Source organism: Pleurodeles waltl, chromosome 9 (assembly GCF_031143425.1).
Source record: "Pleurodeles waltl isolate 20211129_DDA chromosome 9, aPleWal1.hap1.20221129, whole genome shotgun sequence".
Lineage (NCBI taxonomy): Eukaryota > Metazoa > Chordata > Amphibia > Caudata > Salamandridae > Pleurodeles > Pleurodeles waltl.
This window is the reverse complement of record NC_090448.1, coordinates 808,935,797-808,959,015: the sequence shown is the minus strand read 5'-3', so window position 1 is coordinate 808,959,015 and position 23,219 is coordinate 808,935,797. Positions and strand designations below refer to the sequence as shown.

The window sequence follows — 23,219 nt, the reverse complement described above, 5'->3', positions numbered from 1 at the left end:
GCAGATTGTTATGGATTGCAGTGGGGCAGATTGGAGTGGGGCAAATTGAGGTGGGGAAGACTGGAACTGGCTGATTGCTTTCGACAAGAGTGGGAAAGATTGTTTTGGATTGGAGTGGGCAGACTGGGGTGGGGCAGGTTGTTTTGGATTGGAGTAGGACAGATTGGAGTGGGGTAGATACATTTGAATTGGAGTGGGGCACATTATTTTAGATTGGAGTGGGGTGGATAGCTTTAGATTTAAGTGGGGAAGATTGTTTTGGATTGGAGTGGGCTGGAGTGGGTGTAGTGATTTGGATTGGAGTAAGGCAGATGGTCTAGGACTGGAGCTGGGAAGATTGTTTTGGATTGGAGTGGGGCAGATTGGAGAGGGGTAGATTCTCATGGATTGGGGTGGGTCAGGTTGGGGTAGGGTAGATTGGAGTGGGAATGACTGAAGATTTTTTTGGAGTGGGGCAGATTGTTTTTAGAGTAGGGCAGGCTGTTTTGGATTGGAACAGTTTGTTTTAGAGTGGGGTCGACTGGAGTGGGGCCAGTTGTTTTGAACTGGAGTGGGGCAGATTGTTTTGGTTTGGAGTCAAGCAGATTGTATTGGAGCTGAGGGTGTGGGGCAGATTGTTCTGGGTTGATGTGGTGCAGATTGTTTTGGATTGAAATGGGGACGATTGCTTTGGATTGGAGTGGGGCAGACTGGATTGGGGCAGATTGTTTTGTATTTGAGTGGGGCAGATAGTTTTGGTTTGGATTGGGGCAGATTGGAGTGGGCCTGATTATTTTGGATTGGAGTTTGGCAGATTGTTTTGGATTGAAGTGGGGCAGATTGTTTTGGATTGGAGGTAGGCAGATTGTTTTGAGTGGTGGAGATTGTGTTGGATGGTAGTGAAGTGGGGCAGATTGGAGTGGGACAGATATTTTTGAATTGGAGTGGGGCAGATTGTTTTAGATTGGAGTGGGACAGATTGGAGTGGGGCGGGTTGGAAGGATTGGAATGAATTGGCTTGGGGTGAGTGGTTTGGTTAAGAGTAGGTTAGTGTGGAGTAGGGTGGACTGGATTGGGCTGGGTGGATTGGATTTGTCTGGATTGGATTGAAGAGAGATGAGATGGAGTGGATTGTTGTAGACTGGAGTGTGCTGGATAGGGGTGTACTGAATGATTATGTGTTAAAGAATAGTTTCAGAAATTAAACACCAAAGAAAAATACCAAAAATATCTACCACAAGATAATCATCATCATTTGAGTACAGTGCCCACCATCAAAAACAAAACAAATGTGAGTGCAAGGTGAGGAAAGAAGACTTGACAAAATAAAAGAAAGTTAGCTATAGAAGATAAAACTTTGCAATTTTGTTTGTCTTGCTTGGCACGTTTTAGCCAGTCACATGCCTTCTATATGCATGGCACTAAAATTTAAAAAGAACAAAGTAGTACCTCAGTCACGTCGGGTTCAGCAAATGGGCACTGATTAAGCTGAATCAATCAGTGCTTGGTCCCTGCGCCATAGAGAGGAATGGGAATGATGCCAGGCCTGCAGTGGTGAATTCCGAGGCTGTAAAGAAGAGTTCCAGGCAAGCCAATAAATGGTAAACAACAGGAAGGCTCCAAGTCTTTTTTCGTAAACATAAGTGTCTCGCAAGCAAGATCTCCACCCAGCACATGCTCTTGCAGGCTCGACCATAACAAAGGAGGCATGGGTAAGCATTTGTGAAACATTTATAAATGGCTGTTTTTGAGGAGTAAAACAAATGTTCTGCATCTAATGTTGTATGTTTTAGTGATAACGCTCTGATACTAGGAAGATAACTTTATATTTCAGGATTGTGTTTCTCCTACTCCCTGTAAACCCCACATGTATATGTGGGACTCTCGATTTAACATCTTGCCTCTCAAAAAAGGGCACATGAGACTACATTCATTCTCAGGGAGGTCTTTACAGGATACATAATGTGAACAGCCCAGTCTGAGTTATTGGCTCCTAACATAAATTACTGAAGGAGCCCAGGTCCACAAGCCCTTGTAAGATGACCCTATGCCGTTTTTATATCGAGCCTAGGCAGCGCGCATGTGCTGTCTCTCGACATGCTGTAATCTACTTCTATGGGCTTTCACCATGCCCATCAAACACAAATCACTTTCATTTGTTCCTTAGACTGCTTTTCAAAATTCCTTTGGTTTGTTAGGTAAATGTTTTAGGTTTGTCCCGCCATGAGACTGTTTTGTTTCCGCCTTGGAGGCTGACCCTGTTATATGGATTATTGTATGATCTACCATATACCTTAGTGTTGGCTCACTACAGGCCGCATTTAAGAAAAGTGACGCTGCATCCAATCGAGCGCCACTTTTCTTGCACCCCTTAGCTCCCCGCTAATACCGCCATGTGGGCGTCGTATTTAACGTTCGGCATACCATGGCAATAGTTAGGGAACTAGCGTCAACATTTTTTATGCTGGTTTGGTGCTTTGCAGGATTAGCGCCAAAAATGTTGGCGCTGATCCTGCAAAGCACAACGAGGTCCATTGAAAACATTAGTGTGCCTCCTTTTAATGCCTGCTCTGTGCAGGCGTTAAAAATGCCACTAAAAATGGCACTTTGTAAATATGGTGCAGCATTTTTATAATAATATGACCACATTAGCGTAAAAAAAAAATGATGTTAATGTGGCGATATATAGCACTATGCCTTTCTTAAATTCGGGCCAACGTTTTTCTTTTCCCTCTCCGCTTCACGCTTGTGGTGGAATGTTGTTTCTTCTTCTGGCATCTCGCAATTTCTTTGGGTGTCTGCACCCAACAAAGGCTGCAAGCTGGAGAGGGATTCTTTCTTATTTATTTATGTAGTGCAAACTTGACCTGAAGATTATATGGTTACATGACCATTTTTCTTTCAAATGCTATTTTATTGTGGTGCCCTCTAGGTGATGTTCTGACCATTATAGTCTAATGCTAAGGGTATAAACACAGTTTATTTCTGAGAATGTTTTAATGTGATGCATGGTTAAATACTTATAAGTCCCAAAGGCAAGACCTTTTGTCTATGCCAATGCTTGTTATCAGTACCTGTTGGCACCTGCCCAGCTGCAGCACAGAAGCTGCTCTACACTGCATTTCCCCTTCCCACTGGCTGCCTCCCATCTGCAATGCAGTATTTGTCACCCTTCTAAATTGTCCCATGTAAGGTATTAGCAGCTCACCTACAGCAGTTGTTCTTGCATTCTGATTCTTGGAGTCTTGCAAACAAAATATACAAGTATTAGAATGCACAGGGAAATCCAAGACTAGATGATGCAGTCAGGTGTATAATGTAATGATTTATCTCCACAGTGAGCAATTCATTCATGCTACCCTATTACTCTCTCTCACATTCCCTCCTTAACCATAGAACCAATGGCCCCTGACCTGCTCAGTATTTGGTGCACCACTATCTCTGTCCAGTGGTTGAGTGGTCACCTTACTAGAATTTTCACTTAAGACAGTTCTCATACAGTTAATTGGCTCCTGTGATTTACGTCTTCATCGGGTGAGATGGCAGGTAAAAAAAGTTACACGCATGGCTTCAGTCAGTAGCTCCATTGTCTTTACCAGTTCAGGCGACCTTGTACCTGTTGCGAATTACACTGTTGCATTCAACAAGAATGTCTCCTTGAGCAAGTCGGGTCTCATGAGAAAGAATTTACTATGGTTACACACACATATCCAGCTTCTGGAAAAGTACAGCTACTCGTACTTAGGAAGATAGCACAGTGCACGTTAGAAAAACACATTTAATATGAGACCAGGCAGCTAGGCCCAGACTCTTGTTAACTAAGGCCTAGTGATTTATTCAACAAAACCGTAACATATGACTCTTAATGCTAAAACAGAGTCATACTGTGGCAGGCTGTGTTACGAGCGGATCAAGTAGAGTCAAAAGAATGGGGTGTCTTTATGTTTGAAATTGTATTCTCTGTTTATTCACAGGTTATTCTCTTAATCATTGTTCGAAAGCTTTTGGTAAGTCTTGGGGTTTCTGCTTTCCTCAATTCCTTTCTTTTCCCTCCTAGGTTTCCTCTTCCTCTGGTCTGTGAAGGATGTGGGCGTCTCCCTCGAACCCCAGCAGAAATGAAATAAAAAGAAAAGGAACAGGTAAGTATTTCTGAGGTACTGGGTGGGGTATTGTGCTCGTGAGGGAAAAGGCAGCAAGCGGGCAAGTTTGTGAGGGGTTGATCAGTGGTGGGGTTTAGGGTTCCTGGGGTCCATAACATGCCTGGTTCCCTTCGTGCCCCTTCCCTTGTCTCTCATTCACCCTCCCCGTCCTTCCTCCCACTTCCCTAGTGCCTTTCCCCGTGCCCGAGAGTCCCCCTGACCCTTCCTGTCCCTAGGAGGGACCGTACCTTGTCAAGCCACGACCCTCCTGGGTCGTGGCGGCTTTCTCGTCTCTCCGGCGTCTCTCGCTTCTCCGGTACCTGCGTTTCGGCACTTCCTCTGTGGACCTCCTCCTGGTTTCTCGCCGGTGCTGCCAAAGACTCTGTCCTCTTCTGTCCTTCCTGGTTTCTCGTCGTGCTCCTCTCTTCTCCTCTCTGGTTTTCCGTCGCGCCCCTCTCTTCCGGATCAGCGTCCTTCTTCAATCCCCTTGACCGGAAGTCGTCGATGCTGTAACGATGTGGCGTCTCCCCGTTGCCAGGGGAACGCCGCGCCGTTTCCGTGGAGCCAGCCGAAAGATGGCGGACTCGAGGTGAGTCAGACGCGGCCTCCGGGACCCGTCTACAATCCCCTACCCTTGATCGGGGCTGTTCGAGGTCCGATGAAGGAGGAAACCGGGAGAGGTAGTCGGCTGGACCTTGCAGGGAACCAGGGATATGGCGAACCTGGAACGTAAAGGGTTGCAGTTCTAGGAACCATCTCAAGATTCTGGAGTTGGAGTCTTTGTGAGAGGCAAGCCAGGTGAGAGGGGCATAGTCAGTGAACAGAACAAAGGACCTGCCCAAAAGATAATACTGCAAGGATTCCACAGCCCATTTAATGGCGAGACATTCTTTTTCGATCGTTGGGTAATGGGTCTCTCGTGGAAACAGTTTCCTACTTAGAAAAACCACTGGGTGGTCAAAACCCTCGTCATCGGGCTGTGTGAGCACGGCTCCGAGACCTACGTCCGATGCATCAGTATACAAGTGAAAAGTGTTTAAGAAATCGGGGCATTTTAGTATTCGGTCTGTGATAAGGGACTGTTTCAATCGTTCAAAGCTACTCTGTTGGGAGTTGGTAAATGGAGCCAATTTTGTGGGGTTTTGTTTGGTCAGGAGGTCAGTTAGAGGGGCAGCAATGGTGGAATAATTGGGGATAAATCGGCGGTAGTATCTTACTAAGCCCAGGAACGACCGTAGGTCTTTCTTTGTTTTGGGTTTAGCTGTTTGTAATATGGCCTCAACTTTGTTTTGTTGTGGTTGTAGAGTGCCACTTCCTATGATATAACCCAGATAGGAGATTTCAGTGTTTCCTAGCAAACACTTCTTAGGGTTGGCAGTTAAACCGGCTTCCGTTAAGGCGGAGAAGACCGTATCCAGATGTACTAAGTGATCTTGCCAGGTTTCGCTAAAAATGACTATGTCGTCCAGGTAGGCGGCGGTAAAAGTCTGGAAGGGTTTTAAGATTCGATCCATCAGACGCTGGAAAGTCGCGGGAGCGCCGTGAAGACCAAAAGGTAAAACCGTAAATTGATAAAGGCCGGAAGAGGTTGAAAAGGCTGTCTTTTCCTTGGCATCGGGGTGAAGGGGTATCTGCCAATATCCCTTGGTTAAGTCCAGGGTGGATAAATAACGAGCCTTTCCTAATTTCTCCAAGATGTCATCCACTCTGGGGATAGGGTATGTGTCAAAAAGGGAAATCTCATTAAGTTTGCGAAAATCAATGTAAAATCTTATCGATCCGTCTGGTTTAGGAACCAACACTACGGGGGAATTCCAGGAACTATTAGAGGGTTCAATAACCCCTAAGGCTAACATTGCCTCGACTTCGGCTTCAATGATAGGTCTTCGTGCTTCAGGGATGCGATAAGGACGAAGACGTACTACGTGTCCTATAGGTGTGTTAATGTGATGATATGTTAATGAAGTTTTTCCTGGTGTTTTGGAGAAGAAATTGCTCGATTAGGGTGTCTAATTGAGTTTTTTTAGTATCAGTTAGCTTTTGATTAATACTGGGTTTTTCTTCTGGATGGGTTATTCTTATAGGACATATCTCTAGTTCTCGTTCTTTGGTATAAGAGACCAAACACCCGATGTCCGTCTGGTCTTTAGTCTCTTCTGCAGATTTCCATTGTTTTAACAAATTTATGTGGTAAATTGGGGTTTTCCTTGGGTTGGTACTTATCTCTAATAGATAGGTAACAGGGGAGACTGATTTAATAACCCTATAGGGTCCTTGCCATTTAGCAATCAGCTTATGGTCAGATGTAGGTCGCATAATGAGGACCTGTTCATTAGGGAGAAAGGGACGTATTTTGCTTCCCTTGTCATAGTATGATTTTTGTTGATTCTGAGCCGTGACTAAATGACTATGAACATCTTCCCAGAGGGTTTGTAACTGGCTTCTGAGTTGATGGATATAGTCCATCAGGGGTTTCCCTTCTTCCTGTTCTTCCTCCCATGTCTCGGCAGCCATATCCAGAAGACTGCGAGGCTGCCTCCCGAAAACCAATTCAAAGGGACTATGTCCCGTAGAGGACTGTTCGTGGGTTCTTATGGCATATAGGACCAAGGGAAGCTTCTGATCCCAGTTGCGACCGGATTCATCCACGGTTTTCCTTAACAGTGTCTTTATTGTACGGTTATATCGTTCTACCAGCCCATCTGTCTGGGGGTGATAGACCGAGGTGCGTAGCTGGGTGATCCCTAATAACTGACATACCTGTTTCATGAGTTTTGACATAAAGGGTGTACCTTGATCCGTCAATATTTCCTGGGGAAAACCTATTCGGGAAAACACTGTTATCATGGCTTGGGCTATTGTTTTGGTGGTCATGCTGGAGAGGGGTATGGCTTCTGGGTATCTAGTCGCATAGTCAACTATGACTAAAATGTAGGTATGTCCTTTAGAAGAGGGAAGGAGGGGTCCTACCAGGTCCATGCCCACCCGTTTAAAAGGGATATCAATAATGGGTAAAGGGTATAATGGTGCTTTCCTGGGCATTCCTGGCTCAGTTAATTGGCATCTAGGACATTGGGAACAGTACCTGCGTATCTGAGCATATACTCCTGGCCAGTAGAATTTTCGCATCAGATATTCTTCCGTTTTTTCCCGACCGTAATGGCCTCCCCCGGGTTGATTATGGGCTAAAAACAGTACATGAGCTCGAAATGGTTCTGGAACTACTAATTGTTGCTTGGTTTCCCCTTTTACAGTTCTAGTTATTCGGTATAGGAGGTGTTTCTTGATAAGAAAATAAGGACCCACCTCATTAGTGATCTCTGTTTTGGCCGAGCTCCAGGCATGGGAAAGGGTAGGATCTTCTCTCTGGCTGCTTGGGAAGGAGATGGGCCTGCTACTAATCTCTGCTACTAGTTTAGGAATATCCTTTGTCTCTCGGGTTTCCTGATATTGTCTTTTCTCCCGTCTTTTCTCGTTTCGTGTAAGTTTCTTTCGGTGCGGTGGTACTTCTATGGGGACATTGAAAAAAGGGGCTTCGGTCCACCACTCGGGAGTCTCAGCGGGTCCACGGACTTGATCTAATAGGTCATAGAATCGATTATAATCAGTCCCGATAATACAGTCCTCGATTAGTCGATCCATAACCCCTATCGAAACCATATCCTGAAAGGGACCCCATTCTATCTTAACCGTGGTGAGGGGATAAGTTCCTTTGTCTCCATGTATACAACATATGGATACCCAGCGGTTAGTGACCGAAGTATCCACAGGGATTAGATCCTTCCGGATTACAGATTGGCTGCATCCTGAATCAATTAGTGCCGAAATGACCAGTCCGTTTATGGTGACCAGGTATCTAAATTTCTCATTCCCTTTCCCTGTACATAGAACTCTACGTCGTGTGACCCCAATTTCCATGGGTTCCGGTCCTTCGGATTTCCTGGGACATATTCTGGCAATATGTCCCCATTCTCCACAGTGGAAACATTGTGGGGACTGCATAGGGTGATGTTCTACGGGTTTAGGGAACCGCGTTTCTTCGGGGAAATACCTGGGAACTGGTTTTGGTGGAGGGATGGTTTTTTTTTGGAAAGACCTCGGGGCCACGGGTTTAAGTTCTGTGGAGCGATGGAAAGCACAAGCCAAATCAATAGCAACCTCAGTGTCCACCTTTGGATGTTGTAGGATCTAATTCTTAGTACTCAGGGGCAGGGAATCCAAATACTGTTCTAAAGTAATTGTCTTAATGACATCCTCCCGGGTTGTCCCTATGGGTCCCAACCATTTTAGAGCCAAGTCTTTCACCCTAAAGTAGAAGGAGCGAGGGTCCTCATTCGTACTCCATTTTATTTTTCTAAATCGTAAACGATAATATTCCGTATCATGCCCAACTCACCCCAGGATACTTTTTTAAATCTCTTTATAGGGGGTAGAACCATCAGGGTTTGCGGATTGGTAGTCAGTCTGCAGGAATCCCGTAAGCAAGGGGGCCACATACTGACCCCAGCGGTCCTCTGGCCATTGAGCAGATGAGGCTACCCTCTCAAAATTCATAAAAAATGAGTCTGGGTCTTCCCCTTCTTGGTACTTTTGGAGGACCGAACTGGGAACGTTTGGATGTACCTTACTGGTCGCGATCGTATTGGTTAACTTTTGTAATGCAGTCTCATGTACTAGTTGATTATTGGCTAGGATTGTAGCCTGACTTTTTAAAGCCGATTGTAAGGCCTCCCGGTCTTCCTTGGCCTCTCTTTGGTGTGCTTCCCACACCAACTGCAGATGTCTCTGTCCTTCTGCGAGTTGTTTAATCATATCCTCAAGGGATGGAACTTCACTCATGATGAAACGCTCGTAAGCCCACCTGAGAACTGGATCCCACTTCTGACACCACTGTGGCAGGCTGTGTTACGAGCGGATCAAGTAGAGTCAAAAGAATGGGGTGTCTTTATGTTTGAAATTTTATTCTCTGTTTATTCACAGGTTATTCTCTTAATCATTGTTCGAAGGCTTTTGGTAAGTCTTGGGGTTTCTGCTTTCCTCAATTCCTTTCTTTTCCCTCCTAGGTTTCCTCTTCCTCCGGTCTGTGAAGGATGTGGGCGTCTCCCTCGAACCCCGGCAGAAATGAAATAAAAAGAAAAGGAACAGGTAAGTATTTCTGAGGTGCTGGGTGGGGTATTGTGCTCGTGAGGGAAAAGGCAGCAAGCGGGCAAGTTCGTGAGGGGTTGATCAGTGGTGGGGTTTAGGGTTCCTGAGGTCCATAACGTGCCTGGTTCCCTTCGTGCCCCTTCCCTTGTCTCTCATTCACCCTCCCCGTCCTTCCTCCCACTTCCCTAGTGCCTTTCTCCGTGCCCGAGATTCCCCCTGACCCTTCCTGTCCCTAGGAGGGACCGTACCTTGTCAAGCCACGACCCTCCTGGGTCGTGGCGGCTTTCTCGTCTCTCCGGCGTCTCTCGCTTCTCCGGTTCCCGCGTTTCGGCACTTCCTCTGTGGACCTCCTCCTGGTTTCTCGCCGGGGCTGTCAAAGACTCTGTCCTCTTATCTCCGTCCTGGTTTCTCGTCGTGCTCCTCTCTTCTCCTCTCTGGTTTTCCGTCGCGCCCCTCTCTTCCGGATCAGCGTCCTTCTTCAATCCCCTTGACCGGAAGTCGTCGATGCTGTAACGATGTGGCGTCTCCCCGTTGCCAGGGGAACGCCGCGCCGTTTCCGTGGAGCCAGCCGAAAGATGGCGGACTCGAGGTGAGTCAGACGCGGCCTCCGGGACCCGTCTACACATACATTAGCACACTAATAATCCATTATTAGTCAATTTCACTAATCATCGTATACATTGGTGGCCACATCCCGTGGGCACATTTCAAACGTGTACATTAGAAACATTTTAATGCGTTTTCTATGCAGCTTCATTACACATTATTTTGCAAGCAGTTCATGTTAAATTTTGATTATAAAAGCTACACTCCAACACACCACATTTGTGTCATTTTGTTACACCAATGTGGAGTTGAGGTGACATATCCCACGTACTATATTTACAAAGTGGTGCAATGCAAGCATTGCACCGCTTTGTAAACCCTTGTGCCACATTATGCCTGTACCAGGCATAGTATATGCAAGAGGGGCATTCCTGCGTAGGAAGGCACAGAAAAATGTCGCATTGAAATTTACTAGATTTCACTGCACTATTTTTAATGTCATTATTAATGCCTACCTGAGGCAGGCATTAAGATGACGCTCCCATTTAAAACAATGGGCCTCCCTGTGCTTTGCTAGATTAGTTCCATATTTTATGGTGCTAATACAGCAAAGCGCCACATTAGCACCATAGATTATGATGCTAATGGGGACACGACTGACATGGTGTGCCATATTGTAATTATGGCGCACACATGGTGGCATTAGGGGGACTCAATGGGGCATTAGAAAAGCGGTGCATCATAAATGATGCGCCACTTTTCCATAAATATGCCCCATAGATTTTATGCATTCTGTTACCTACACTTCTGCATTTTTAAGAGATAAAACAAAACTACAGCTACCAAAATGCAAAATGGAATCTAGAAGTCAACAAGCTTGTACACAAAGCTAGTAAAGCGCTCCAACAAAATATTTTTCTTTATCATGAACTGGTCTGCAGGTACTCTAACATCTCTATTCCTTAAGAAAGATCTGTGCTCTCTCTAGCCTACAGAGTGCATTTTTAAAACATTCTTGAGACATCCAAAGATCCCTCATGGTGCACCATTAACCTGATATAACAGCACTGACACATTTGCAAAGCCCCTTCAATGATCCTCAATTGTAACTTATACCAGGCAGAGCTGTATCTAAGTTTTGGCATATCTCCAGAGCACTCATAGATCAAATGTGAAATAACTTGCAGTGGGAGCAGGAATCTCCACACTGAAAATCTCTTAAAATGCATTTGGCGCAAAGCCTTCCAAAAGGACATAAAGCAAATCATTCTAGCTAGTAAGACAGATTATACATTATACACTTAACTGAATAGATTTGCTGAACCTACAGAATCAGAGTTTCACATTGCAGAGGGGTTACCTCAGTTTTTCATTATTTTAAACCTGACGATATAAGGCCCATGCAGTCTAGTAATAATAAAAGCTGTAATTCACAGCTTCCAGACAGTTTCCTCATAAAGTGCTTAATCGACTCCATCATTTCATCTCCATATCCCACTCGCTTATATGAACCTTTGTTTAGAAACATGTAAAACGAGTCAAGCATTGGCTCTATTTAGTCCATACATAAACTGAGATTTACTAAGTTTGCGTTACTTTTTTACTCAACCCAATGCAAAGCCTTCTGCTGGGATTTACAAACCAAGGCAATCCAAGATTTGCGTTGGTTTGCAACCCAAAAGTAAATTAGCCCATAGCAATGTTCTGCCTTTTGTTACTTTGCATTAAAAGGGTGTTCCATGAGTAGTGCCTGGGCGTTTCTGTGCAACCACCCATGGGCTTTAATGCTAATCCTTATGCACAAAGAATTGTAGACAAGGCTGGAGAGGCCGGACCGGGCATTGGGTGTTTCCCCGGAAGGCTGGAAGGGTGGGGGCCAGATTTGAAGCAGTGCAGCAGTTTTAAAAGCACTCCAGAGTTCATTGAATATCCAACAGTTTTCAGGCAACAATAAAAGTGCCAAGATAACTGTGGTGATTAATGTATATAGAAATCTGGGCTTTATCTAGTGGCGGTTTTGACTCATCTAAAGTAGGGCAGAGGGTTAATATGCCTTCTAAAATTAACGTGTACTATGCAGATCATAGAACAGTATTTTATGTGCACAGCTCAGTGTGATACTGCTTTTGTCACAGAGCTCTTTTTGTTACTGTGCAGTTCGTAAGTTACAATAATAATGTAGCACAGCTAGCTATGAACTGCCATCAAAGAGCTGCATACAAACTGCATCGCACTGGTTAGAAAGTTTTGTTTTTCCCAGTCTTTGATTAGCCTAATTCTGCTGAAAATCATTTGTTGGGGTAGAGCTGCGGGCCTCATTTACAAGCCCTTTGCGCCACCCCTTGTCACTTTTTGTGATGCAGCAGTGGTGCTAGCAATGCACTACACTGCTCCATATTTACAAACTGACACATTGGGCCCAACGCGTCAGTTTGTAAAGCCCTGTGTCTCATTAATCCAGTGCCGGGTATAATGTATTCAGGGTAGGCATTCCTACGAGATAAGCCACACAGACCTCACACAGTAAAATTGACAATATTTCTCTGCGTCATTCTGCGACTTCACTGCATCAAACTGTTACTGCTTGCTCAGAGCAGAAGTAAAATTGACACAGGGCTATTTTTCTATTGGAAACTCCTCGCATTGCTGGATTTGTGTCAGTGTAACAATGCTACTCCAGCAATGTGTGAATTTAAGTCCAACAGATGTGTCAGAATTTCTGACCATCTATGAAAACGAGTGCCATGAAGCTCTATATTGTAAATACAGTGCATCCTTGGCGTTGATAGAGGATGTGCGGGAAGCGCAAAAAATCTTTCCCGTCTATGGCGATGCATCAGATTCTTGTAAATGAGGCCCTACATTTTTTATAGTAAAGTCAACCCTAACCACTGTATTACATTCGGAATCCTGAGTTTATTCTTCTCTAGACCAAGCACTCTTAAAAATGCCTACCAGTATGGATGACATGTGAATCCTACACCTTGTGGTCCCTTTTGACAACATTTTTTGCACTGATTTACACATGTATGATTCATTGTGTGTGTGTGTGATGTTAAGTGCTCTAACATTATATGTTGAAAAGAAATGCACTATAAAACAAATAAAATACATGTGAGAGTGGGGCTATGGAGAGATGAGAGGAACTGTTTGAGGGTGATGGTGTGCGAATCATTGAAGAACCCCAATAACGATGGCTGTATCCTGGTGCATTGTAAAGTCATCATTTACTATGCTTTAAAAACTAATACAATTGAATATGTAATGAAAAATGTGTTGTAGAATGAACAGTTTCTGCAATTTTTCCCAAATATTCAGTGGAGGGGAGAACCCTCCCATGCCCCATTGTGGTGGTCATGCTCACTCGCTATGCACCCTGTGGGGGCTGGTCTGACAAAATTTGCCAGGGCTGCTATGCGTTCCCAGTCCAACCCTGATTATAAATAGGGATTTGCTCCAAAACCCTGCCTCTGTCTAAAGCAGGTATAAAAAGGAGAAATTATTTAGTTTTTTCTCTTTGCAACTACACTGCATTATGTTGCACACATATAAAGAAGAAAATGCCTTATGGATATTTTTATGCAGAAAGGCACTCCTTCCTGCACACAAACATATGCCAACTACAGCGGTCTATGGTTCAAGGGTGCCAGGGTTGGCGTATGGAAGCCGCAAGTGCACCAGCTTAGTGAGAGAGCAGAACTGCTCCACTTCTAAGTAGATATGTCACAGTTCTGCCTTTTCCCATTCATGCAATGCAGCAGTGCAACTTTACCTTAGGTTTCTAAGTTGAGCTGCTAACATATCATTGAGTTTAGCAAAAAACTGTATTAACTAGAGGCAGGGTCACTCGAAAGGCTGATTTCTGAGACTGCAGCTTTTTCGATATAAATGTACATTATACACACTTTCCTCACAGTCCACCATCTGCTGCATAAACTGCACATTTTAAGTAAGAATGTTGTTTTCAGCTCAGTGTGACAAAATATATTAAAATGGGTGCAGTGTAGTGGAACTTTGTGCCTGTTACTTTGCTAAACTTAACTGGCAATTTTCAGCTGCAAGTTGCTGTTTTGAGACATTGTAATTGAAAGAAGGTGGAAATGAAAAAGCAATTTCTAAGAATTAATATTGCATTTCACTATAAATTCATGTGCACATCATACACATATACCTTTAACCTGCAATTATTTAAAAAAAACACTCAGACTTTAGAAGTTAGAAGTGTTTCAATGCCTGATGAGAAGACTCTTACCCTTGCTCATAGTGATACAGAACCATAATAAATAAAAAAATGTGCTGTTCTATTCTTCTGGTATTTTTCTTAAAGTAGGGTTGATGCATCTGCAGGTATGAAAACTGCTTCTTGTTCTCCCACTCTACTCTCTAGTAATAGAAAATATACATTCAAAAGCTTGACAAGATTCATTTTAAAAGAAGAGGAAATCAACAACATCCACACATATTTTCTAATTACTTTAACAATAATTACAATTGTGTCCTTCAACAGGCGCCAGTGAGCATAAACGGATATGTGGTGGGTTTTGGCTACCTGACATACTTCTCCAAAGAGTACCATGGATATACTAGGGATTGCTTCATATTTTTGGTGGCTTTCTTCACATGTTATAGGGTCACAAGACTGTGTCTGTGTGTCACCCTGTACCTCACAATATCATTCTGGTTTTTTTTATGTACAAAAGATGCATATTAAGAATACCCTAGGGGTGCTCTGCATGGTTAATTGTTACTCCTAAAGAAGTTCAAGACTCAGTTTGGCCTTGAGAGAGCATGTGTCATTATACACTCCAGAAGGAGAACTGAAATTCACTCAGCACCATATAGATTGTGTGTTTAAATGTATATTGTAAATGAAGAGACTGGAGTCAGGAACTGAAATGCATTTATAAGTAGAAATCTGATTATGCAAATCACATGTATCTCAGTATTATTTTACAAATGAATATTATAATAGTCTAATCGACATTTTCGTAGTTATTCTTCAAATATTTTACCCAAATGAAATACACATATAACCATGTATTTCAATGTGTATTAAGGTTTACGCTAAGTAAGTTGGAGATAAGACTTGAAAATGCACTCTTTGTGTTTAACCTTCAGTTAGTTACAGATAAGGCAGTATGAGGAGATGGGTTGCCAAGGACGGGAGTGTTAATGAGGAGTTGTGAAGAAGAAATCCCCTCCAGATTCCTGAAGAAGGGAAAGATCCAAGGTTGTCCTGTTGGCTGAACCAAGAGATGAAAGCCTAATTAAAGGATACCATTCACGTCTGTGCACGGACTATGGCAAGTTACTGGGAGTGAGGTCAACTATCCGAAGTTTGAAGGGAAATGGTGTTTTAGCTGATTAGAGATTCAGACCCTTTCTGCCCTTTGACTAGTGCGGACACTTAGGGACTTAGATAGGTACAGACTCTGCTTTTTTTTGTTTGGCTATTGAGGTTTCTGCAGTGCTGACACTTTTTGCTGACACATTTGTAATATTTCAAAGTAGTTAGGTAAATATAGGTCTAATGGTTAGGCAGGAGAATCAAAGCTTGAACTCAGAGCATCAAGTGTTATTCCTTACTTTCTGTATTGTTGCTACTGATGTCTTGGTCTATTCAATGTTGGTGAGTTTCAATTTTGTCTGACCCTTGAACTCACTTTAATCTTGCACGCATATAACATGTTTTTGAGACTCATTTACATAAGCCTGGCTTTGAATTTGTAATAAATCTTTGGAACTTTCATTTTTCCTCTGACATTCAATGTGTAACTGTTGGAAAGCAGGTTATTAGTAGGAGCAGTTTGGTACCTACACTTAGTAATTGGTACAATCTCACATTAGATCCAGTCAGGTCTCAATAAATTGATCCTTGTTCAACCCTTGGTAGTGTGGCCCAAGAGCAGTTAGGCTTAACTTAGGAGAAAATTGTGTTAAGCATTTAATATCAACAAGACAATAAATAAGTAAAGCACAACACAGAGTGAAAATCCAACACCAATTTATAAAACTGGTAAATGTGTTTATCTTTAAAATGACACAAAAACAACAACAATCCAATGTAGGGAACCGGAGATATTATTTTTTAAGGATTAAATCTAAAAATGTGCCTCCTAGTGCCTAAAAGCAAAACATATGAACCGCAGTTATCAGGTCGCACAGGGAAAAGTCCAAATTTGAGGCCAACCGCGATGGAGCCCAGGTCAGATACACCGAGTGGGAGGCCTCAGTCAAAAATGTACCTTCGGATATATGAGCATATTAACAAGAAAGTGGCGCATCATATATGATGTGCCAATTTTCTTGCACCCCCGTGCTGGCTCCTAATTACGACATGGTTGTGCCATGGAGGTCGTTAGCACAATAGTGTCAACATTTTTGCCGCTATTGTGGCGCTTTGCTACAAGAGCGTCAAAAAATTTGACACTGGTGCAGCAAAGCACAGGGAGGTCCATTGAACATAATGGGTGCATCATTTTAATGCCTGCTCTGAGCAAGCATTAAAAATGATGCAAAAAAATGGCACAGTGAAATCTTGTAAATTTGCACAATTGTTTGGGCCTCCCAGCACCAGAATGCCCCCCTTGCATACATTATGCCTGGCGCAGGTAAAATGTGGCGCAAGGGGTTACCAAGGAAGGGCAATGCATGAATTGCTCCACTTTGTAAGTATGGCACATCAGAAATGCCTACCTAATGCCACATTAGCGTAAAACAAATACGCTAATGTGGCGCAAGGAGGTGCAAGGGGCTTGTAAATATGCCCCTTAGTCTTTTATCTGGAGCTTTTTCTCTCATCCTCGATCGAGGCTCCTCTTCAGGCTGGCTTGCGATGTGACATTTTCGGCTTGGCTCAGCGTGAGGTACCGGTCAAACCCCGGAAGTCTTGTTGATGGGGAAATTTAGGCCAGGTCGTGGTTCAACGCCATCTTGACTCTCATCGGCGAGTCTGTCACCTTATGAAGCTTTTTTCCAAAGTTGCTCCCAACTTCTCCAAACTTCTGTATCTTTTCACAGATGTCCTTTTTGGGGTCTTGCAGTGTCCACAAACTTGGTCCAAGGTTCCAGAACCTCTGAGTTCCTCCTTGGAATTGGGGACTACAATTCTGAGAGTGCACCTGGTCAGAATCCTCAAAAGGCAACTGGACTTTGGTCAGTTGGGCTCTTCTTGCAGGACTTGATGCAGGGAACTCTTGGTAGTTGTACCTGTTACATACAGGTAGTCCACTCCTGGCTCTTCAGAAGTAAGGCAAAGTCCTTTTAATGGTGAAGGCCAGTGTGCGCAGCTGGTGCAGTCCGTGTGGGTGCAGTCCTTCAGGTGCAAACCAGAGGTTCAGCAGGGCAGTCCTTCTTCTTCAGTCTTTCTTTCAGCAGGGACCTGAGTTGCTGGGCAGCTCTTCCATATTTATCCTTGCTCCTGAGTATGCAAGCAGGGTGCCACCCTATGGGGTGACTACTTCCTGCAAAGTGCGGCAAAAATCAATGCCAGTGAGCAACATTTTTCAAAAATCCAAAATGGAGAAAATCTCTCCTTGGAGGTTAGATCTGGATGATCCCACCCACTGGTGTGGCTAAGTTTTCCTAACACACCCACCTCTTTCAGCCTCTTTACTAATCTAATTCCTGGGATCCTATTTGACTGGGAAAACAGGAAATAAGGGAAGTCTGGTTCCTGTCCCAAGTGTCTTTCTCTCCTTTGTAAACCAATTTGGCCACCCTACCCAATTCCTACTCTGCCATCCTCTACAGCAGTTCTCCTACCATCAGATGCTTCCTTTGTTTCAGCCTAGGCCACTTCACACTTCATTAAGGTAGCTTGGCTCAGTCTGCCAGAGTCTTACCAAAAGCAGCCCTGTAGATCCTTTTCCCAATTAGTAACAGAAAGTTGTTGGATTTATTCTAACTAGTAATTTGATATCAAACATGACATATTAAACTCTTTCCCAGCAAAAAATGAGACTCTATTATTTTTATTATATTTTTTTAACAACGCCTCCCAATGTTAGCCTACAGAGCTAATGTACTATAATGGGGAAAATGAACTTGGTAATTTTTCCCTCACCAGAGCTTATTAAACATATTTTATAAAATCTCTGGTTATATTTATACTGCACCCAACCCTTGGGAGCACCTCTGGTAGACCTTAGGGGTGAATTATAGTTTAAGACTTTAGAAGTATTTTTAATTCCACTGTCGAATTTGGGGTTCATTTATTTTAAAGGCAGTCAGCAAGGCTGGTCTGCTTTTAAAATGGCACCAGACACCACAGCATTTCACCCAGGGATGCCATAACTTCACTGGGGTCCCTAAACCTACATGCCCTACCATATACTAGGGACTTACAGGTAGGTTGTGAGAGCCTAATTTGCATTTACCTTTGTAGTCAGAGCATAGGCCCTGGGCATGGTTAGCAGGGTCCAGGTCCCAATCAGAATAGGAAAACACCAGTATCAGTTAAAAATGGGGACAAAAGGTGAGGGGGCTTCTGCAACAAGCCCAGTTTTCTCACAGTGACCCAATGGGTTACAATGTAATTTTAAGTTCAATGGTTTAATGTATTTCTCTTCACCCCTTGGAACTTAGAAAAAGATTCATCGGATCCAAGAAATCATTAATAGTGACAGATGCTGAAGCAGCCTTAGAGGGCACCCAAAGGTGTAATCCATTTATCACGGGTGACTATGATCCCCTTTTCCATGACAGGTCATGAGACATTAAACAGTGGTGACAAGCGACTGATATTCATGCTCTTCTGGCCATCTATACTGCACCTCAGTAGAGAGACTGTCTATTAACTCTCCTTTCGTAAAATACTGTAGCTTCCAGTGCATGTAGTGCATGTGAAGTACAGCTTGGACATGAGTGACAGGGTACCCAAGGTGGAGGTCTCTCTGAATGCAGTCCACATACAAGCAGTGTATCTTTTGTTGTGTATCTTGATAGCCTGGGCTCTAGAGGGCTATACGGGCTCTCTCTTTTGTCCCTTTTTTGTATTTCTGACAAGAGCATTTCTTTAGAAAAGTTCTTAACACTGTCCTACAAGCAGTTAGTATCTCTAGTGTATCTTTCCAGTACCTTAGCACAACACATCCCCACCCGCAGCCTAAGATATGCCAATCAGCATCTGCTTGCACCAACCAGACTCCACGCAGGGAGGCATCCAGACTCTGAGTCTTCAGCCACCTTGGACCGCTACCTTTGAACTCACTTCAAATTGTCATCAGTTCTAGACCCTCTTTGCTAATCACATCCATTCCCACCATTTAATATTTGAATGGCTGCTTTTTCTTCTTCAGCCTCTCATAATTTGCTTTTATCCTATTCTACACTGAGGGGCATATTTATACTCTGTTTGTGCTGAATTAGCGTCATTTTTTTATGCCAATTCAGCGCAAACTGAAAGCCATATTTATATTTTGACTCTAGATCCGTCTAGCGTCAAAATATTGGAGTTAGCATCATGTCTTGGATGCGTGAAACCTCCTTGCGTCAATGAGATGCAAGGTAGGCGTTCCCATAAAAAAAATGACTCTAAGCCCCTAGCGCCATATTTATCCACCCCGGCAAAAATGAAGCACGAGTGGGAGGCGAACCCACAAAATGACATTAACTCCAATTTGCATCAAGATTTTAACGCCTGAGTCAGACTAGGCGTTAAAATCAGGCAGACGCATCACTACTTAAGGAAAACACAGAGAAGCAACATTACCAACCAGCAGGAGAAGATGGAGGTGCCACTGATCCAGCTTGCGAGACGACGCAGTGGACAGCAGCAACTACAGCAATCACCACCACCACAACGCGGCCCCCAAAGGCAACGCAGAAGGCAGGAGAGGGTCTTCAGAACCAGGACATCATAAGGACCTTCAGACTCAACCGGCAATCCATACTACACCTGCTGCACCACACTGAGCCACTAATCACAGCCAGCCTGCAGACCCCACACTACATACAACCTATGACAAAGCTAGCTGTCATGCACATGCTGGCAAGTGGCTCATTCCAAACAACGGGTGCCCTGGTTGTTGGTGTCTCATAGCCATCATTCTCTGTGTTCCTGCCAAAGGTGTTAGATGCTATAATCTCCCCGACACAACACCACATCAGCTTCCCCGACACCCAGCAAAAGGAGCAGGAGAAAAAACAGGGGTTCTATCAAATCCATGGCTTCCAGCATGTGCTCGGTGCAATTGACTGCCCATGTACGGCTCATTCCACCTGCAGCAACAGAGCACTTATACCAGAATCACAAGCACACAGATTCCATTAATGTGCAGGGCATAGTGGACCACCAAGGACTATTCATAAACATTTTGGCCAAATGTCCTGGGAGTATCCATGACGTCTCCACATTCCAGCACAGCAGGATCAATGAACACTTCCAGGATGGACAATATGGAAATGGCCTCCTAGTGGATAAGTCAACAAACCTAGCAATATACACACAACACACCAACCTTTTAGGACACCCAAGACATACACCACTACATAAACACATGACCAGGGTAACACATATGTGCAGGTAACAACACATAGGCACCATGCTGCAGTACAGCACAATCAGTGCAGACCACAAACACATACACCCACATGTACGTAACACACACACAACTTGACAGGCACACCATGTTAAGGACATGTGCAGATATGTACCCTTTGCTAAAAGAAGAACTACACAGACCACTACAAGTGCCCACAGGTTGCCTACTACGACCTCTTCACACACAGTACACCAAACAAAAAAATAGCACAGCAATGTCAATGGCACACACCATGCTCATGTTACGTAAGTCTCATTTAGGCACAGATCCCTCAAATCATGCTGTGCAAGTCACTGCCAGAACAGACATCAAATGCCAGACAACTGCTGCCAATACCAACTACATCTCATCAACACATACCTGACTTACCTGTAGTGTGCATAGACATCTGCCTTACGCATTGGTTCACACACATAGGAATACAAAATCAATGCCCATCACATACCATGTGCCAGTTTGTGATAAGTGACACCACACCGACTGTAATGCCACCTCGCATGCACCAGTTACTGACCCACAACACCGTCATGTCAGTACCATAAAAAATAAATGGCCCACAATGGGGCAGAGTGAAGGTTAGACAGTGCAGACCATGGATGCCAAAGTTGGACCCTGTAGGAGAATAAAGGACATCACTGACCTCACATGCACTGTGCCAAGGGACATATTTGCTAAGTAGCTGAGCTCCATCCCATAGCCTGCACTGAGCATGTGTTGACAGTATAAATTCTGAATCATGTGTTGGAAGATAGGAGAGACACTGGTAGTAATGTTGATAATCCTGAAACAATGGGATACACACCCTTGGACACCTGATGGCTGCCACAAACATTAGCTGTCACTCAGGGTCACCAAGGGACCCATGTAAAAACCCCCAGTGCCATTGTCATGGCCTGCACTGTATGTACAACTTGGCAGATGACCATTCTTTTCTGACTTGAAGCTACATTGAAAATCGGCCACCCTCCCATGCAGTATGTAGCGTGGAAAGGGCGTGCAATGTGTGTTGCTGCAGGTCAGTCACCACAAGATACATAGCATGATGATGCTGACTCAGATGTAGGTGTCTCCTAAAACCTGAGGCAGTGCCAACATCAAACACCACCCCAGGGGTGCCATTTGCAGGTTGCAATGAGGAAGTAGCCTGTGCTTTGAACTCATATGAATGTGCGACCATTGGATGCTGCATACTGCTGCACACACAGAAAGAGCCAATTGTCCATCAAAACAGCATATATATAGGGTGGTGTCTCTTCCTGCCCAACATACATCCTCCTCCACAGGGCAGCTGGCCAAGCACTCTGGTGCAAGGTTGGTAGTGTAGGTGCACGGCTCCATAGTAGCCACTGGCGCAGGGGACAATAAAGGGTTGCCAAGCAACATGTCGCACATGGGGCATTCTTGCATAGTCAAAATGTTGCAGGACAGTGCTGCTAATGTTGGAGACGTGTTGTGGATTGTCACTTACTCATTTCAATGGGCCTAAGTGTCACACATCATCTGTAATGACAAATGTCAAAATGTTACCACATGTGACCCCATTGTGTTGTGAGGATGTGTCATGTCCCCTCTAGTGATAGCACACTGATACATAGGTGCACTACACAACGCATGGTACATACATACTGACCATCAGTTAGGATTCCAAATCATATGTCTAAGGTCCTGAGCCAAACTCAAGATTGTCATGTCCAACAACACAGTGCTGAGAAAACCTTGCTCAAGGCCAGGCACTCACACCATACCACAAACACATATGAATCACAACCAGCTCAAAATGTCAACTGCTACATGACAAACCTGTTGCAAGGCTTAACAACAACTTACTCCTTTTATCTTTTTCAGTGGATCATGGTTATGGAATACAGCCATGGATAATGACCCCATTTGTCAACCCAAGCGCAGCAGCAGAGGGTGCATGTAATGAGGAACATCGGAAGACACAAAATATCGTGGAGAGGACACTTGGCATCCTGATGTCAAGATTCAGGTGCCTGGACCTCACAGGAGGCAGCTTCCTATATGCCCCACACATTGTCTGCAAGATCATAATGATATGTGCTATCCTGCACAACATACATGTGCGGATGAACGTCCCCTTGTATGAGCAGGTTGATGACCTGCCTGAGGAGGAGGATGGTGGTGAAGAAATGGAGGGGGAACAGCACACCACAGCTCCTGGGATACACCGCAGACAGCACATAGTTGATAACTTCTTCACTTAAAAATCACTCAACTCACCTTGTACATTTTGTAAATAAAAACCTCCCTTATTCAAACAATCCTGCTTTGGTCTCTTCAATCTTCACAACATATACCTTAGGATTGTGAGTCAAACCTAAGGAAGCATGTTACAAATACTAATCTGAAAAGTACTGTTGCAATATCACATGTGATGCGTAAGATTGTACTGCCACCATTACACACATCACTAATAGCCTCATCACTGGTATGTGACAACTGAAGGACACAATCTATGGACCACAACATATATATTAAATCCATGTTGCCAACTTGTCCATCAATAGCTCATCACATACAACTACTACGTGTCCAAATAGGAGGTAAGCAAGGGGTCCACACATGTGGTTGTGGATGTCCAAAATTAGAAAGACAGTAATGTTGGAACAGAACACTGTCACAACTCAGTGTAGAGTTGCAATGGCTGCAGGGAACATGTGTGACAAGGGGGGGACATCAATGGTAAAATGGTCATCACGATTAGCCCAGGTATGACAAGCAATGGATGAAGTTGGGCCTGTGCAGTACATCCATGGTAATCAGTCCTGCCACTGCCATGGGGCCCAATCCTGACACAGGGTACACATGACTTCGCACTTTGCACGCAAACGTCTATGAAATGCAC

At 44.1% G+C, this 23,219-nt stretch overlaps 1 long non-coding RNA gene across 1 annotated transcript in view; it reads left to right on the top strand.

Moving 5' to 3' along the window:
* LOC138260012 (uncharacterized) overlaps positions 1 to 22,617 on the top strand; it is a 38,525-nt gene extending 15,908 nt beyond the window's left edge. Inside the window, exons 2-4 of the long non-coding RNA XR_011198791.1 lie at positions 4,037 to 4,118; positions 9,182 to 9,263; positions 22,199 to 22,617. This is a non-coding gene — a long non-coding RNA (uncharacterized lncRNA). The remainder of the gene's footprint in view (positions 1 to 4,036; positions 4,119 to 9,181; positions 9,264 to 22,198) is intronic.
* Positions 22,618 to 23,219: the final 602 nt, after the last annotated feature.